Genomic DNA, 20,377 nt, shown 5'->3' with positions numbered 1-20,377 from the left:
AAACAACAAATTTTCAAAAACCCTCAGAGAATCTCCTTCCACCATATGATATACTGTTTAAAGGAGTAATCTCTAAACAGGAGGTCAGTCTTTACTACATATCAATTTTTGGGCATCTGTTAGAATATCACCCTTTATGTTCCAATCAGATCATAACCTGTGCCTCAAAGCTGACCAGCCTCAACTCACTAAAAGTTTTGTCATTTTCCCCCACATTTTTGATATTGTTAGGGAAGAGTTCTTAGTTTTTGTTACCAGTGTTTTATCTTAGTCTTCTATAATAATCTGAGTATCTTATGTATAACTGAAGTTATTTCCCATATCTCTATACACTAGAAAATGCAAGATTGGGATACCATGAGGTTTAGACACTGATTGGGATTCACTTCTTACTTTGTAAATATCATCCCTGAATCTGTAACTGCATTTGGCTGAGGAAGTACTCTGGTGCCTTCCTATTTTATATGACACCAATCCTATTTATAAGGCCTATATCCTCATGACTTACTCAATTGGTTCAGCCTCCTAGTTTAATAATATTAGTGGTTAGGTGATAATATGTGACATGTTAGGACAAGTGATCATACATTCTTGTTTATTTTATAAGAAATGTATGTCTCCTACCACCAAATTAACATACATATTCATATACAGTGTATTTCTAAAAATGCCTTAAGAAAAATCAAGTTATAGTAGTTAAATTCTTTTTATAAAATCAATACCTTTATATAGGTATGCCTTCAGTTAATATCGTAATTTTGTACCTACTATGTGTAAAAGTAGCATAATTTAATATGTACTTTGAGTGTAATTTATACTCATGAACCAAGGTAATCAAGTGTATGCATACAAATAAATATTAGTTTGTGATTATGATCAAGGAAATATAATGGTTATTCAAAGATAACTTCACCTTTCCCATTTGAGGAGAAAGAAGATGGCTAGGCTACAAGGCTTTGCTAATAGGAGATGATGTGAGCAGGAACACCAAGATTAAAGTTACCTAGAACAAGATGGTGTCAGCACTAATGTGTTTAAAGTAAACATCTTTACAGGAGCCTGATATGCTGTCTCCTGAGTGGCTCTTCCAGAGCCTTACTGATACAGATTAGGATGCTTGCAGCTATCCATTGAACTGAGCACTGGGACCTCAATGGAGGAGTTAGAGAAAGGACTAAAGGAGCTGAAGGGGTTTGCAACCCCATAGGAAGAACAACAATATCAACTAACCAAACCCCTCAGGGTCTAAACCACAAACCAAAGAGTACAAATGGAGGGACTCCAGTCACATATGTAGCAGAGGATGCATTGTCTGGCATAAAGAGGAGAGGCCCTTAGTCCTGAGAAGGCTCTTCTTCCCAGTGTAGTGGAATGCCAGGGTGTTTAGGTGGGAGTGGGTGGGTGGGAGGGGGAGCATCTTCATAGAAGCAAGGGAGAGGGTATGGGAGAGGGGGAACCAGGAAAGGGGATAATTGAAAATGTAAATACATAAACTATCCAATAAAAAAAGAAAAACAAAGAAAGTAGAAAAATTCCATCTGTTTTTTATTTTGCTTTTATACTTTTAATAAGTTTTATTTGAAATAGAATTAAAACAGAGATTTCCCTTCCCTTTCCTCCCTCCAGCTCCTTCTAGTTACTCTATTGAATGTCTTCTACAACTGTTCTGCTCTCAAGCTGATAGCCCTTTTAAAAATTATTGTTACTCGTCTATAGATGTAAGTAAATGCATTGCATACAACTTTGTTAGACCAGGGCAGTTCCTTGTGCTGTTCTAAATCTTATCCTTATGCCCTAAGATAAATGTGGCTACTACCTCACACCAAAGGAAAGAAGCCTCTCTTTACAGCAAATGGAGATCATCACAGAAAACCACAACAGAAAACGATAAGGGAGTTTACAGAATGTGGAGAATGCAGCCTCATTTGATACATCTACGTCACAGCTCCTGAATCTGTAGATCAGAGAATACTGAGAAAACTGCTATACAATAGTCTTTCCCAGAAATGGCTGTACAAACAGTACAGGAAGAACACAAATATAATCAGATGTGCCAACATGGAAGGGTTAAGTCTTAAGGGCTAGCGACTTGTGGGAAGGTGGTGAACGACAGGTAAAGGCTAGTTAGTAAAGCTAGTTGTTATAAGCTGTGTAGGTGTTTCCTAAAGGTCTGTTCATCAATTTCTGGATCTCTTGGGTCCCACCCCTAGACAATGACTTGCAGGTAACTAATCACTACTCGGAGAACTAGAATTAACCTTTCCCAGGGGTGAGATCATTTTTTGGTTATCTCATGCAGAGTTTTCAGCCATGAACCTATACACACAAACGAGAAGAATAAACTCACTAAATTCTTAAAAGACATATGACATCTATCATAGAGAACTGAAAATAAGTAAGTTTAGGAAAGACACTTGGAATTATACTATGGGAGCAGTAGGTAGAAGGAAATGAGGGTTTTATATCATAGTGTTTTCATTTTATATTTTTATTAGAAGAATAATGCGTTAGATTTTCAGTGAGAAAGGAAATGAATCTACTACAAAATTTAATTTGAACACATTTTAAAAACTTAATTGGCTAAATTGTCAATTAATTGTCTAAAAGTCAAATACATGACTTTAGAAAATAAAAAGCATGGGCAATGCTTATTTATTTATATTTTAAGGTAATATGGCACTAACCTGTGTTTCTGTTTTGAAGACACAGTTTTCTCCAGATCAGTATAAACTATGAAGAACCAATATGCATGTTACATGATGTAGTATTCATGATTGTCCTAGTTAGTATTCTTTTTTTTTTTCCTGTGAAAAGACACCAAGGCAACTCACACAAAGAAGTATATTCAATTGGTGGCATGCTTGCAATTTCAGATGCTTAGTCCATTGTCATCATAACAGGGAGCATGGCAGCAGGCATGCATAAGTAACGGAAAGTTACATCTGGATTCAGAAGCAGAGAGAAGGAGCTTGGTCTTGGCATGAACTTTTGAAACCTCAAAGCCCACCACTAGTGACACACTTCCAAAAAGACCACACCTCCTAATCTTTCAAACAGTTCTACTTCTGTGTAACTAAATATCCAAATATATAAACCTATGGGGAACATTGATATTCAAATCACTGTGGCAGTTTACATAGTATCCCCAACAAAAATGTAAATTTTGAAAAGAATAACCAGAAAAATACTCAAGTCTTAAGAGAGGCTAGCTACTTGTGGGAAGTTAGTGAATGACAGGTAAAGGCTAGTTAATAAAGCTGGATTTTTATGGGCTGTGTGTTTCCCAAAGGTCCTTATGGTTCAAGCCTGGTCATCAGCTTCTGGGTCTTTAGGGAAGAGCTGGATATTTAAAGTAGGGCTGTGGAGTGGAAGAAAATATTAGGCCACTGCAGACAAATTGAAAAGGACAATGGGACCCTAGGCTCTTTTGTTTCCTGGTTGACAGAAGCATCTTTCTCTATAGCATCATCCTACCTTGCCCCTCTCCTTGAGTGTAGAAAGCAATGGAGCTAATGAAACATGAGCAGACATTTCTGAGACAGTATAAAGCTTTCTTCTTGTTTACTACAAGTATTTGTTACAGTAATTGAAAATTGTCTGACATTGTGCTGCAAATTCTGCTGAATGACAAAGGTTTACTACTGGTTTGTGCAGCAAACTTTTTATCCAAGCGGCCACCATAGTAGCCTTCCTTTAAATCTTTAAGAAACTTTGCATCCATATTTAATAGGAAATAACCTAAACAGGGGTATATTTCAGCCATTTCACTTGATGTCAGGGAAATTTTAAGAACTAATATCAGTTAAAGGTAAAACCGTTGATTTATTATTTACTTATATTTAATTAAAATATAATTACATTATTCTTCCTCCATCTCCTCTGTCATATCCCTCCCAGATTTACAGCCTACTTTGCTGTAGCCATTGTCGTTATATATACAGTATAAAAGAATAAACATATAAATACGACCTGCTGAGTCTATTCAGCAAATGACTATGCAAGACTAATAATTATATATGAATTTTTAAAGTTTTAAAAATAATTTACAACTTTAGCAAAAACAGTTTAAGCCTACTTTTTTTGTTGGTTTTATCATTATATTTTTTTCCACAGCAAATTTAAGGGAAAAAAAACCCACAAAACAAATTTAATGTGGCCACACACTGAGTAATCATCTTCAAATCAGAGATGCAGGCCAGTCTGTCTCTTTTAAATGCAAATGCATGTCCATGCAAAAGACTCTCAACAAAAAGTTTTCTTCTAGAAATGGGTCATGTTTATAGTCACTGCCTTTCTGGAGGAGAAAGTACATCGGAGAGTGGGCTCCATGACTCTGCAGAAGGCAGAACTATAACTGTAATGATAAAGGGTCTTGTTTGCTCTATTGTTTATAGAAATACTATTTACAGAATTGAAAGGTGCTGTTATTTTCTTTGTGCTAAAAGAGTAAAACTCTGAGAGATTTAAGAGTTGGCATGGTGTTGCCTGACTAAAGGAGCCAGGATGGAAAGTGAATTTTACACATCTTAAACAAGAGTAACTAGTGGCTTCATCCAGACTCCGGAAAGAACTTGGAGTGATGTCAGTGGCCTAAGGGCTGTGCTGGGCATAGGGAGCCTCCTCAGTGGAGTCTTAGTTCTGTTTTAACGTTGGAGGTAGAGAGATTGCTTACGTTGACATTACAATTTTGAAACCAAATCTTTAGTAATAGGAATTGCACTATGCCCCGTCCCTTCCTGACCTCAGGATACCTGTGGCTTCAGAATGCAGGACAATTTGGAGACTAAGAGGAATAACGTGGGAAAAATTGCATCCAGTTTAAATTGAATTTTGTTGCAATTTTAAAACTGTTTTGCATGAATTATTTATGATGGCTTCTGGGAAGAGTTTTTACTCACTTGTTCTTTTGCACTTTGTTAAAGCAACACATTTTTAAATATGCCCACGAAGCTCATCTACCCAGCTTCTCTGGGATGGAATGCTTGTAATTCATCACACTGCTGTGTTTACAATGTTTGTCGGCATGATGAGCCATGTAAGAGTAATCACCATATCAATTTCATTTATCCAGACTCAGTGCATTTGACCCTTCCTGAATGAACTCTTGGTTTTATCCTCCCTTCTACAGGGACAATTGAAATGTTCTTCAAAATACGCAAAACTAATTCCCTCTGATGCATTTGAGGTCAGTGGCCTGAATCTTTTCCTCTAATATAGACTAGTGTCTCATTGTCACTTTGGTGTACCCCCGAACCTTTTATTTATATTTCATTAAATAAAGCTGACATGAGGCATGGAGAGACAGCTCGGTAGGTAAGCCTCACTTTTGCTGGTTGAGAGGACCTTGGTGCAGGTTCCAACCATCAGGTGGTAGTTCATGAGTTGCTTTACCTTAGCTAGGCAGCAGCTCTTGCTCATGGCAGACTTCTGTTTTTTATCTTTATCTAATTTATCAACACCTCCAGAGGAGGTCAGTGGTTGTTTTCATGCTCACTGGAGCATTCTTTATTCCAATAAGTTATTACCTAGTCTTGTAAAATTGTCTTTGTCCCTTTCAGCACCCACCTTATTATCTCCTAGACTCATCAATCACTTGGTCATTCTTTGGGCTTTATACCTTGAGTGGCCTTCTGAACGTGCGTGTGCATGATAGACAAATGTGCTTTATTCTCCTGTTTACCTCTCCTTTTAGAAAGCATGTTTTTAAACCTTCAGGAATAAAATTTGAACTTCCATAGTAAAGTAGGTTCTTTGAAGACTCCGTTTGGAGTATTCATTCAATGAGAGTCATTGCTCTCCAACACTGAGTCAATGCCTTTCTGAAATAAGCCTATTGGCTGTGCAAGCATATTATTAAAGCAAAGATTACTAAGAAGGTGTTGTGCAAGAGTCATCAAAAGGGGGATGTAATTCTTTTGTTCTCATTAAAAATAATGTCTTATTAAAAACACATCCAAGAAGCATTTTCTTTTCTCCTTTCCTTTGTAAAGACATGGAAGGCAGTAGCTGATAGCTGTTCGCCTTCTCTCTTATATGTTGACAATAAGGGAGTGATATGGTGGTGTTGCTGTTCTTGTGGTTGTTGGCTTTGTTTTATATCCTGGCCACACTGACTCCTTAGCATAAGAACTGCTTGGACATAGTATGAGATGTCTCATCAGTGAGATCACTTAGAGTTCATCAGTTTTCTATACAAGTTCTGGATACCATTTTAAGAGATGAATGGCGGGCTGGAGAGATGGCTCAGTGGTTAAGAGCACTGACTGCTCTACCAGAGGTTCCTGAGTTCAAATTTCAGCAACCACATGGTGACTCACAACCATCTGTAATGAGATCTGATGCCCTCTTCTCGTGTGTCTGAAGACAGTGACAGTGTACTCATGTACATGAAATAAATAAATCTTAATATTTTTTTTTCGGAGCTGGGGACCGAACCCAGGGCCTTGCGCTTCCTAGGCAAGCGCTCTACCACTGAGCTAAATCCCCAACCCCATAAATAAATCTAGAGAGAGAGAGAGAGAGAGAGAGAGAGAGAGAGAGAGAGAGAGAGAGAGAGAGAGAGAGAGAGAGAGAAATGGCTACCTCTGTAATACGCACTGAAGAAGAGTAAAAACAGAAAGCAAAGATCCCTGGCGTCTTCAGTGTTTCCCTGTTTGTCAACTCAGAACTTTCCAGGCGGCAGGACCACTCAACTTATGATGTTTTAATCCAATTTTTCTCCTTGACTCTGTTGTCTGATATGAGGGCTTTGACAAATCTCTCTTTAACCAGGGCAATAGTAGCAGGTGTATCATGAATATTGAGTTAATTTCCTGGAGAAACATTGCATTTTCTATCCCATTGACATTAGTCATAGTTAAAAAGGTGTAAATGAGAGCTTTTATCAGTAGTGTATTAGTTGTTAATTTCTGCCATAATACACAGTTAATGATCCAACATGTGGCTATACTGCATTAGGACATGAAGTTTTTTTTTTTTTGGGGGGGTTCTTTTTTTTTCCGGAGCTGGGGACCGAACCCAGGGCCTTGCGCTTCCTAGGTAAGCGCTCTACCACTGAGCTAAATCCCGAGCCCCTAGGATATGAAGTTTTGATGAGGAATTTATTGTTGCAAACTGTTGAGATTTAAGGACACTTATAGCCATAGTACCTAGTAGCTAGATTATGTTCTGATGTACTTTATGGAGAGGAAGTAAAATAAAACCATTATTTCATAATGGCTATACTTAAAAACTGATATATATTAATTAAATAAATTATCATTTTAAGGGCTATTTGTAATAATATGTAAAGTTAAACTCAGAGTTGTAGTATACATGGAATTGGAACATTTTTTTCATATTCCTAAATTCAGCCAAAAATTTAGCTCTCATTTCCTCTAAATTCAGCCTTAAATTATATTTGCCTCACGGTTTTTCCAGTTTTTCTTTTATTCTATGCCAGTTTTAAACTCCTCCAGGAGTTTTAAATTACAGCAGTTATACTTACTTCAATAAACTTAGGAGAAGAGAAAAATGGGTTTCTCCACTGAAAGTGCTGATTTTTTTCTTAAACATGTTCTGGAGCATAAGTACTGAAATTTACTTTTTGATGAATATCAAAGGTATTTATTTACAAGAAGTCTGCATAAATATAGGTGAACTGTAGATAAAGCTCTCAAGGGCATGCTGTCTGAAGTTTTCCTGCTTGCAATGACAAGAATATACTTATTATACTCTCAACTGAAGCCCAAACACAGAGACCTTAAAGTGTGATGTAAGCCAGTCCAAGGTCAATGAAAACACTTGAATGTGTTTCCAAATAAACTCTGATTACCTTAATAATTGTTTAGTGAGACACTCTGTAATTCAGAGTAATCCTACTCTGAATTTGCTTTCCTTGTACCAGAGGACCAACCTATTAGTGTTTTTTTTCTTTTTTTGTTTTGTTTTGTTTTGTTTGTTTTGTTGTTTGTTTGCTTTCTGTCACAGAGGAGCTTTTATTACTGTTCCAGAAAGCTAAGATGGACTGAATTACCGATCAGCCTCACTGAATTTTAAGTGATGAATTCATTTCTCAAAACATCACCAGAGGATGATGTTAAAGCAAAGTTCAAGGGCCTCTAAGTCATCAGGTCTGTTTCTATTGTCTCCCTGTGGGTCCTGTCTCTGTGCTGGTTTCCTGCTCAATCAAGTTCTGAACAAATAGTGAGAACCATGGTCATGGGCCAGGACAGACTTCATCCAGCCATGCAGTTTGGGATTCCAGAGAATATGGTTTCTTTCCAAAATTTCTTCATGCTCTGACTCTGATGGAACCATCTTGGGTATGGGCTAGTTTGTTGTCCAGGTTGGTATCGAATGTCCCACTATTAGTAATGCAAGGGGAGGGAGTCTCAGACTATAGAGAATGGATTTCCAACGGGAATTGTTTTGTAAACAGAAGGGAGAAAATTAATAAGGCATAAAGTAAAAAAATTGTAACAAGGCAGAATTCTTCCACATTCATTGGTCTCTTTAGCTGTTAAATAGTCTGGCCTTTACAGTTACATTTTTATTTTCTCTTGAATTCATGGATTTTTGTGAAAAGACATCAAGTATATTAAGCATGTGATTACTGAAGGCTATTTTCTCTGATAAAGTCTATTGCTAAGGCACAGACTGCATTGCTTACCCTGGCCAGTAAAAGTATTGTCGCCAAACGTTTGGTAATGACCAAGTGGAAAGCACAGGGTAGCAATTCATGGATGATCAGAAGATACTTTTTAGTCTTTCTACTTACTGTGTTGTAATAGTGTTTATTTTTATGTGTGCCAGTGTGTGCCTGCTTCTGTATAAGAGCAGCAGGTCTGTGCAGTGCCCATGTGAAAATCTCAAGGCAGATGTCTTGAGGCAATAGTTTCAGAAGAATCTTAGGATATCTGGTTGAGATTTCTTCTCATGGATCTGCCTGGGACTTTCTTTTACATGCAGTTCAGTAATGTAACAGGGGAAGAGATTCAGACAATAATATTTTTGCAAACAAATATGATGTCACATTAATGTATATATGAATTATGTCCAGAGAGGTACCTTTTATCTTTAGCATCGAGGGTGTATGTATAGAAATAGATAATTCTCAAATTCCTTTGGCCTAGAAAATGACAAGCTTGATACTGTTGTTAGTATGTTAGAATCACTTGAAAGACAAACACTCACTCAAGTAGTATAAAGATAATGTAATTTATCTGACATATGTTAAAATATGAGAATAAAGATTATACTACCTAGAAAAGAAATTAAGGGTAAAATAGTTCAAATCCTGATTAAAAGCATTTTTGTAATATTCCACCAGCTCATGAAATAGAAGATCTCTTAATAATTAGGATAGTTTTTAAAATTTGAATGTCTTCTATAGTGAAGAATAAATATTTTGAACTCATTCAGGTATCTTCTTGTTTTTGAGTGGCTTCTCTGCTGATCCTCACATCTTCTGAAGCATAGGTACCCCAGAGCTCTAGTCCTAACTGTTATTAAAACAAAACAAATCCTTCTCTGTCTGCTTTTTTTGGGGGCGTCTTTTCCTCTGGATTTCCTTTTCTTTCTTTTTAGTTATTTTTGTTGGTGATTTTATTTATTTACATTTCAAATGTTATCCCCCTTCCAAGTTTCCTCTCCCAAAGCCCCATATCACCTACCTTCTCCCCAGCCTCTATGATTGTTCCCCAACCCACCCACCCATTCCTGCCTCAGCGCCCTAGCATTTCCCTACACTGAATCATTAAGCCTCCACAAGACCAAGGGGGTCTCCTCCCTGTGATGCTCTATTAGGCTATCCTCTGCTACATATCCAGCTGGAGCCTTTGGTCTCTCTCTCAGCTCCCCATGTATTCTTTGCTTAGTGATTTAGTCCCTGGGAGCTTTTGGGGGTCTAGTTAGTTGATATTGTTGTTTTCCTATGGGGTTGCAAAACCTTTCAGCTCCTGCAGTGCTTGTCCGAACTTCAACATTGGAGTATCTGCGCTCAGTCCAATATTTGGCTTCATGCATCCACATCTGTATTGGTGAGTTCTGCAGAAGCCTCTCAAGGGACATTTATACCACGATCATGTCAGCAAGAGCGTCTTGGCGTCAGCAATAGTGTCTGAGTTTGGTGTCTGCATATGGGATGAATCCCTAGATGGGGCAGTTCACTCTTTGTCCCTCATTTTCTTTTGACCGGAGGAATTTTGGATTAATATTTTTGAGGTGGATGGGTATTCCTGTCCCTCAACAGGGGCCATGATTATCCATTGGATATGCTCTCTACAAGTTCTATTTGCCTTTGTTGTATATTTCAGCTAATGTTGGGTCCTGTGAGCCTCTTGGGTCCCAGGCATTTGGGACTTCATAGTATCGACCCCTAACTCCCCCTCCCCCAATGCTACACATTTCTGTTCAAATTCCTGACCCTCTACTTCTCCCTCATCTCTCCTCATATCTGAACCACCCCTTTGTCCCTGCCCTTTCTCTCTCCCTCCCATGGTCCTCTAGCCCTCTACTTCCAAAGATTATTTAATTCCTCCTTCTGAGTAGGACCGTAGCATCCACACCTTGGTGTGATTTTTCTTCTTGGGTTTCATATGGTCTTTGAATTGTATCATGTGAATTCTGAGCTTCTTTTTGGCTAATACCCACTTAGCAGTGAGTGCATATCATGTGTCTTCTTTTGTGACTGGGTTACCCCACTCAGGATGATGTTTTCAACTTTGTATCCATTTGCCAGCAAATTTCATGAAGTCATTGTTTTTAATAGCTGAGTAGTACTCCATTGTGTAAATGTACCACATTTTTTTTCTGTATCCATTCCTCTGTTGAGGGACATCTGGGTTCTTTCCAGCTTCTGGCTACTATAAATAAGGCTGCGCTGAACGTAGTGGAACACATGTCTTGTTATATGCTGGAGCATCTTTTGGGTATTGGTATTAGGTCTTCCTTGAAGGTCTGACAGAATTCTGCACTAAAAGCATCTGATCTTGGGAATGTGTTTGGTTGGGAGACTTTTAATGACTGCTTCTATGATGTTAGGGTTTATGGGACCCTTTAGATGGTTTATCTGATCCTGATTTAACTTTGGTACCTGGTATCTGTCTAGAAAATCATTTATTTCATCTCGATTTTCCAGTTTTGTTAAGTATAGGCTTTTGTAGTAGGATCTGATGATATTTTGAATTTCTTCAGTTCCTGTTGTTATGTCTCCATTTTCATTTCTGATTTTCTTTAATTTGGATACTGACTCTGTGCCCTCTGATTAGTCAGGCTATCTATTTTGTTGATTTTCTCCAAGAACCAACTCCTGGTTTTGCTGATTCTTTGTACAGTTCTCTTTGTTTCTACTTGGTTGATTTCAGCCCTGAGTTTTATTACTTTTGCTCTCTACTCCTCTTGTTATATTTGCTTCTTTTTGTTCTAGAGTTTTCAGATGTGTTAAGATACTAGTGTATGCTCCCTCCAATTTCTCTGTGGAAGCACTCAGAACTGTGAGTTTTCTTCTTAGCACTGCTTTCATTGTGTTCCATAAGTTTGGAAATGTTGTGTCTTCATTTTCAATAAATTCTAAATTAAATTCTAAGTTAAATTCTAGATTATTTATTTTTTCCCTGACTAAGTTTTCATTGAGTAGGGAGTTGTTCTGCTTCCATGTATATGTGGGCTTTCTCTTGTTTTGTTTTGTTGAAGACCAGATCTAATCCATGATGATCTGGTAGGAAGCTTGGGATTACTCCAGTCTTCTGGTATTGGTTGAGGCTTGTTTTGTGCCCAATTATATGGTCAGTTTTGGAGAAGGCACCGTGAGGTTTCTTTTACAAATGTGGGTGTCTTTGCATTTGGGGAATAGAATTTCGCAATTCCTCTTGGCTTCCTCTTGGCAGATTTTTTGTTTGATGGATACATAGTGTCCATCTGTATTTTTTTGATAATTTTTGGTTGAAAATTGATATTATTAGATACTAGAATTGCTACTCCAGCTTGTTTCTTAGGACCATTTGGAAAAATTTTTCCATTCTGTTATTTTGAGGTTTTGTCTGTTTTTGTCACTGAGGTGTGTTTTCTCTATGTGGCAATATGCAGGGTCCTGTTTATGTGTCCAACCTGTTGGTCTATGTCTTTTTATTGGGGGAATTGAGTCCATTGATGTTGAGGGATATTAAGGACCATTTTTTATTGCTTCTTGTTCTTTCCATTGTTAGAGGTGGAATTACACTTAATTTTTTCTTTGGTTTTGGATTTCTTGTGAACTTAATTTCTTGCTTTGTCTTGAGTGTTCTTTCCCTCCTTATATTGCAGTTTTCCTACTTTTAACATCTGTAGGGCTGCATTGGTGAAAAGAAATTGTTTATACTTGGTTTTGTAATAGAATATCTTGTTTTCTTCCTCTATGGTAATTTGAATTTTTCTGGGTATAATAACCTGGAATGGCATTTTTTTTTCATTTTAGTGTCTGTATGACATCTGTCCAAGGTCTTCTGGCTTTTAGAGCCTCTGTTGTGAAGTCTGGTTTAATTCTGATGGGTCTCTCTTCATATGTTACCTGACCTTTTCCTCTTTTTACTTTCAATATTCTTTGTTCTGTGCAGTTGGTATTTTAATTATTATGTGAATGGAGGAATTTCGTTTCTGGTCCCATGTGTTTGGTGTTCTGTAGACTTCTTGTATGCTTACGGACATTTCTTTCTTTAGGTTAGGGAAGTTTTTTCTGTAATTTTGTTGAAGATATTTGCTGGCCCTATGAGTTGGGAATCTTCACTCTCTTATTATTCTTTTCATTGTGTCCTGGCTTTCTTGAATGTTTCAAGTTAGGAGCTTCTTGCTTTTTGTATTTTCTTTGTCTCTGTGTCAATGTCTTCTATGGTATCTTCTATGCCTGTGATACTCTCTTCTATCTCTTGTATTCTGTTGGTAATGCTTGCATTTGTGACTCCTGATATTTTTTCTAGGTTTCTATCTCTAGGGTTGTCTCCCTTTGTGTTTTCTTTAATGTTTCTACATTCATTTTTATATTCTAGATGGTTTTGTTTAACTCTGTCCTCTTTTTGTTTGTGTTTTCTTGTATTTTTTTTAAAAAGATTTATGTGTTTCTTTTTTAAGGGCTTTTACCCATTTACCTGTGTTATCCTGTATTTCCTTGAGGGAGCTATTTATGTCTTTCTTAAAGTCCTCTATCTTATTCGTGATATGGGATTTTTAGATCTGAATCTTGCTTTTCAGATGCGCTGTGGTAACCAGGGCTTAGTGTGGTGGGAGAACTGGGTCCTCAAGTAGTACTGGTTTCTGTTGTTTATGGTCTTGCATTTGGCTCTTGTCATCTGATTATCTCTAGTGCTAACTGCCCTTTCTGTCTCTGACTGGATCCTTTCCCTCCTCTAAGCCTGGTTGTATCAAGACTCCTGGGAGCCCAACTGTCTGTGTGAATCTGTTATTCTGGGATCCTGGGATCCTGAGATCCTGATGTGACCAAACTCCAGAATTCCTGTTTTCTCAGCACTCCTGGGAATCAAGCTTTCTCTGAGAGTTGCAGGAGTGATTAAGGACCCAGAGCCTTTGGTCTGCTCAGTGCACTGGTGCAAATCAGAAAGTACCCATGTCTCTGGCTGGGTGCCTAGATCCCTGGATCTTGGGGGTCCCACTTATGCCGGGTGTTGGGGCAGATATTGTGGCCTCACCTGTGATCCTGTGTGTGTCAGAGCATCTGGGAGTTGAATTTCCTCTGGGTGTTATAGGAGTGGTTGGGGAGCCAGTGCTCTGGTTTGCTCTGGGTATAGGTTTGAACTGGAATGGCATCTGTCTGCTTTTCCTCTTGTCCTAGCATTGTTCTACTTTTGTGGGTCTCAATATAAAGCAGAATCAAATGGGAGAAATGTCCAAGGAATGATGGCAATTATTGATGAAATCTGATCACAATAAGACCATGCATGCCATTGGAAAGAAGAGAGCACAGAAAGGGGATAGCAACAGGAATTTGGTTTATCTATTTTTCAGAGAGGTTCTCATTATTTAGCCAGGCTGGCACCAGATCATGTCTCAACTTCTGGAAGCTGGATCGTATAAGCCTGTGCTTTCTTGCCTTCATCAAGTGGAAGTTTTTCAAGGAAAGAAAGAATGATCCGTCATTATGATTTAGCTGTAGTGGTTCACTGCTGTGGTGGCTTGAATACAGGGTTTAAATATTACTGAGCTGATATGCTTATAGAAATCTAATGCAATTTTTACAATGCTGTGGTGACTTTCTGGTACCAGCATAATGACATCTACTGTTGAGCCATTATATGGAGAGGCCCTTCTGCATAACTTCTTGGCTTAACTCTTTTTTTTCTTTTTTTCCGGAGATAACAAATTTCACTAGCATGATTCTGAAAGCTTTCAGTTTACTTTTCCTGGCACAGACAGACTACTTCTTTGTGGTTTCTTTTGTTCTACCATATGATGTAGAATATAACTTTATTATAAAGGGCCTCAAACATAGAATTGTAACTGTTTTGACACAGCCTATGCATTCTTTATTGTTATGCTATATTTTGAATCTCTAATAATACTTTTTGTTAAAAAGCATATATGCTCAACAATCCATGAATGTGAATTTCAGCATTGATTTTTACAGAACTTAGAAGCATAACAGTTGTGTACAGCACACATGCTTGTTAAAAAGAGCAAGGTAACTATACTGGGGACAAGTTTTATCTAACACTTTCCGGACTGAGTTTCTCTTAAGTACACTACGTGTTTTCTTCATATTTCTCTGTATTTTTATCAATCTTCTGCTTTACATTTCCTGGATTTTGATTCTGCTTACCTGTGTTTTACCTAACCTTTTGGCATTTTCACAACTTCATATCCTTTTGACAAAAATCAACTTAAATGAGTAAGGAAACAAAGTAGTTCCACCTAGGGGTGATTGTGTCAGACTTGGAATTCCAGTAATGATTAAATAAGGGGGGATGTTCTGATATTTTTGTATCTTTGAAAGGATGTAGTTACCCTCTCATCCAGAGGATTAGATACAAATGTCATTTAGAATACACATACTGCTCAAATGGAGTTTCATTTTTTCCTGGGTAAAATGCACAGCCACATTCTCAGGAGAGGAAGAAAGGACGAGAGAGAGAGAGAGAGAGAGAGAGAGAGAGAGAGAGAGAGAGAGAGATAGAAATACAGAAAGACAGAGGGATTAAGAGTGCATTCTTCAGACAAAATGATGATTAAAGCAATTTAATGTTTTGCACTGTCTTTCTTAGTGATGACAGGTCTTTGCAAGGAGATCTTTAGGCTTATAACAAAAGTGAGAGGGCTCAGATATATCCACATCTTCTTCATACCAGAGAAAGAGGGACAAAAATGCTGTAGGGAGAGGAAGCTTAAGAAGTGATCTGAGAAAGGAAGAAGCCCATTCCAAGTTGAGCCAAGCTGTAGAAGAGGCTTAGGCTATCCTGGTCACATACCCTATGCTCTTTCTATTGTGACCTTCTCCAGATACATAAATTCCCTTCTCAGCCATTCAGGGTGAGTTTTCCTTCAATTATAAATGAGGTTCACTCACTAATATATGTATTAACATATATATGATATTTAAATATATATGGCTTAATATATATTGAAGTGTTAGAATATATAAATACATATTTATATGATTTCAAATGTTAGTTTAAACATGCAAATACATACTTAACAACTATATTTAATCATGTTTGAACACTAATATAAAGATACACTGTATATGATGCATACATTTATCATAAACTTTGCCTATTAATATATTTTTGGTAATTCATATGTCTATCATATATTGTATATCTTCAAAAAAACATAGAATTTTTAAAGAAAAGTTTATTTCTTTATTGGTTTACTTATTTTCTGTATTGGTATATGTGTGGGCACATGCATGCCAGTGGCATGCTGGGAAGGTTACAGGATATCTTGTGGGAGTCAGTTCTCTCCTCTTCTCTCACCCCTAAATATTTTCTCTTTAACTCCATTCCAGTCTCTCCCTTTTTACTATTATAACCTGTGTTTTCACAACACACACACGCACACACACACACACACACACACACACACACACACACACACACACACACCTTAAAGTCTAGAGACTATATATGTGAGAAAATATAAAGTATTTCTCTTCTGAATCTGCCATATTTTACCTAACATAATATTTGCTCATATGACTACTTTCCAGCAAATGATGTAATTTCTTCTAAGTAAAAATGTCTGTCTCTGTCTCTCTCTGTTTTTCTCTGTCTTTCTGTATCTCTGTCTCTGTCTCTGTCTGTCTTTGTCTGTCTCTGTCTGTCTGTCTCTCTCTGTTTCTCTCTCTCTCTCTCTTTCTCTCTCTCTCTCTCTCTCTCTCTCTGTGTGTGTGTGTGTGTGTGTGTGTGTGTGTGTGTGTGTATGTTTGTTCATAACGTAAGATGAACCACTTTACTTGATGTCCATTAAAACTTTGCACAGTTGGGCATTTTCCTGGTTGTGATTCTAACCTGAGACTCTAGTAGTAAGACTCCTACATTCGTGCTGCTGGATTACTACTGGCTTTGAGGTACTACCTATCTACATTTCCTATTCCTGCATGCATGTCTGAATAAGCCTATAAAATAGACAAATCAAGTTGTTTAACTACTTACCCACAAGCAAGACTCTCCATTCTATTAACCAACAGAAAAACCAAGGCCACCTGCCATCCTTTACTTGAAGCCTCTGCCAAGCAGCTGAGGTGTCTACTCAGGTGTATTTTTTTTAAAAAATTCAAGTCTATTTAATTCATTAACAAGTATTTTTATAACCCTTGATGACGCATAAGATCAGCAGGCTCGTTTTGTGATAATTCTTTTCTTTGTGTGCAGGGCACTAATAAAACAAAGTTTCTAAAAAAAAAAAAATAGAAAGGCAACCTCTAGAATTTCTTCACTACTTCATATCTCAACAGCCGTGGTGGGGCACTGTGCCTTTATCCACACTGCCATGCCAGATAACAAACAGTACTCAAGCCAAATGATGATGAATACAAACTTTATTACAAGAAAACTACAGTTTAAAGCCTGTTCCTAACTTTCTCCTCTTTCAAACATTGTGATTTCTTTTATAAAAAAAGCCTGAGCCTATTGCTGATGTTGGAAGACAAATGATATGTTGCAATAGTAAAGTCAGAGTATCTCATACATCTTGTGAAAGATTTAGTCAAAGAATTATCCCTTTGGGTAGGAAGCATCTGTTTTATTCAACTTTCCTTCTTCCAATTCTTTTTTTAACGGAACCAATTTTTCTCTGAGGAATATATTCCATATGTTTCAACATCACTAAGTCCTTTAAGCTGCATAAAATTTGTCCCAGACACTGGAGTGGTCATGAAGCCCTGGCTTAGAATTTGAGAATATTTTATCCCATTGAATCTAAAGATATACTTATAAATGTGCCTACGATACAATTCTAACCCCCAATTTTTTCCAGTCTTACATCGCATATTGAAGTTCCTATATGGACAGGTATGTGTCCTTGAAATATTATTATTATATGTCCTTGAAATAATGTGACTTGAAATATTATTTCACTTACACAAGAAATAGAATTCTTTCTTCGATAGGTTAGTTTGCATTGATTTGAGATTCTATGGCTGTCATCAAAAGCCTAGTCTATGTCAGACATGATGGTGCATGAGAAATAGCACTTTGTAGCAAATAAGGGCTATATATGGAGTTCATGGCCCTCTTGGCTACATAGCTAGCTCTTTTCTCAAAATCAAATACGTAAACAGCATGTGTACTGGTGTTGAGACATTCTGTCATTGTAACAATATACCAGAGCAAGGCAATATACATGCAGAAACTATTCACTTTGGCCCACAGGTTTGGCAATTTCCATCATCAAGGAGGAGGGGGGACTGACAAAGCAAAGTAATTCACATCACAGCAGCCAGTAGTAAAAGCAAAATATGTCTTAACTAGAGGTATTTCTTGATTTTCCACTTTTATGTTATCCAGGATCTCAGCCCCTGACATTTGGGGTGAATCTTCTCCACTCAATCAATCTTCTCTGGAATGCTGCCATATGCCCAACCCTACCATGTACTATACTCATTTTGATTATTAATCATCAAAAGTAACCTTCACAGTGCTAAGTCATGGTACCATGAGAGAAATACTTGATAAAGTGGTTCATGATTTAAAGTCTAAATCAGAAAACTAAACCAGGTCACATGGTAACTTGAGCAATTTGGATTGTGCCAAGCCATATTGAATGATTTCTAAATTCCATGAAAGGGTTTTTCATGGCCACAGATATTTTAGTGTATACTTTGTGTCTAAAGAAACAATTTATGAAAAGAACAACCAGAAAAGAATGTGTTTGTTTTAGCTCCCTAAATAGAGATACATAATGGTACATAATACCATATGTAATAGTATAGAACAGGTATGTATGTATGTATGTATGTATGTATGTATGTATGTATGTATGTGTCTCAAGTTCCACATCAGGTTATCAGGTTCATGTTAGAATCTAAATAAGTAGTTGTTTGATTTGGTACTGGAAACATAACTAACTACCTAAGACTAGTGAAATCATGGATCTTTGAATAGAACCTATAACCATAACTTTTAAGAAACCACCATAATCTTTAACTACATGTAAATATTTGTTCTTACACACCCATATAAGTGTAGTCCTCACCTCTCATGAAAAAAACTTTTCTTTGCAATAAAGGAAGACTGTCACAGATAACCTTAACTAATCAAAATGCAGAGATGTGGAGCCATTTCAAAATGGAATCATCTTCAGTACAATTCCAGTTCAGGAATAGCTTTGGAAGAAATGATAAAAACAGTGTAACAGCCAGAATAGGTAATTTGCTGTGACATTGTGTTTCATAAGAATGTCAGAAGCTATACCCATTACTCATAAAGTCTCACCAATATGACTATCTAAATGTAACCTAAACAAGCATGCTGAAATAGACATGCCAAAGTAGATGGGGGAAAGCTCATGATGCTTCAACTGTACACAAAAAATATAGGCAGCTGAGAGGTGCTGGGGCAAGCAAAGGTGGTCTTTCCCAGGGAAAGACATACCAATTGTTTATCCAATACAAAATGGTGAGCCCTGGAAACCTATACCTATAAGTCAATACAGATTGAGCCTATTACATTCATGCATTTAGGAATATATATGCATATCCATATCCATATGTATTTATAACAAGAACTAATTAAAACAGAAAGTGTTCATTTGAAAGATAGCACAGAAAAGTATGTGGAATAGAGTAAAAGGATGGTGAAAATGATGTAATTATTTTTTAACTTCAAAATATAAGAGAATGCTTAAAAAATTAAACATCAAAATATAAGAGAATGTTTAAAATACAAATTAAATTAATTGAAGGACATAGCAATGACAGCAGCATATCCTTACTTGTGTGTGTCTGCCTATAACTAGGCACAAAGCAAGTGTTCACCACTTCTTTTTCTTTTCTTTTTTTTTTCTTTTTTTCGGAGCTGGGGACCGAACCCAGGGCCTTGCACTTGCTAGGCAAGCGCTCTACCACTGAGCCAAATCCCCAACCCAACTTCTGGTGGTTAAACTGAATTGCTAGAGAAGTTGCCCCACACACTCCAGTTGCAAACTTCTTCTTTTCATCTTCAAACAAAATGCCACATCTCCCTGACATTTTATTTATGGCAATGACATGAAGATTTCTTTTTAAGTTTCCATGGTAAACAATTTTGGACAGCTCTATATCCATCCTATTGTTTTTATTTCTGGTTTAAATAAATAAAATCATGAAAAATAAATATAAATGCCGCACTATAAATATAGTTTTCACAAAAACCACTAATTAACAGAAAGGCTGTTTTCATATGCATTTGGAATTATTTTTGTATGTTTTAATGGTTTTCTCTATAATAATATGACAGACTAATATTAATAAACTAAAGAAATCAAGCTCTTGCTCACTGATAGCTGTCACCTTTCCTCACCAATGTTTATGTTGCTGGAACTTACTTGGAATGTTGCTTGGAATGTTAATCATCCCTATCTCCCACTTACAAACCTTACAACAACACAGTGACCTGCCTGCAGGTTAGACTGGTACAAGAGCAGCACAAATGTCATTGGAGTAACTAACCACTTTTTACAATTGGATTTAATGTTTACTCCACGATATAGAATCTACGCCTAACACTGCTAATGTAGCCATGAACCTGAGACTTGAGCCTACAGGAAAAAAACTCATGCATTGTTATCTGAATAAAATATGATTTCCATTGATTTTTCTTTTAACAAATAATTCTATGGGAAAAAATCTTTGCAAATTTAGGGGGAAGCACACATATCTATGTTTGTGACATTAAGTTAATATCTTGCATAAACTGAGATTGATGTAGTACTAGTA

This window comes from Rattus norvegicus, chromosome 3 (genome assembly GCF_021556685.1).
Source record: "Rattus norvegicus strain SHRSP/BbbUtx chromosome 3, alternate assembly SHRSP_T2T, whole genome shotgun sequence".
NCBI classification, from domain to species: Eukaryota; Metazoa; Chordata; class Mammalia; order Rodentia; family Muridae; genus Rattus; species Rattus norvegicus.
This window is presented reverse-complemented; position numbering follows the sequence as displayed.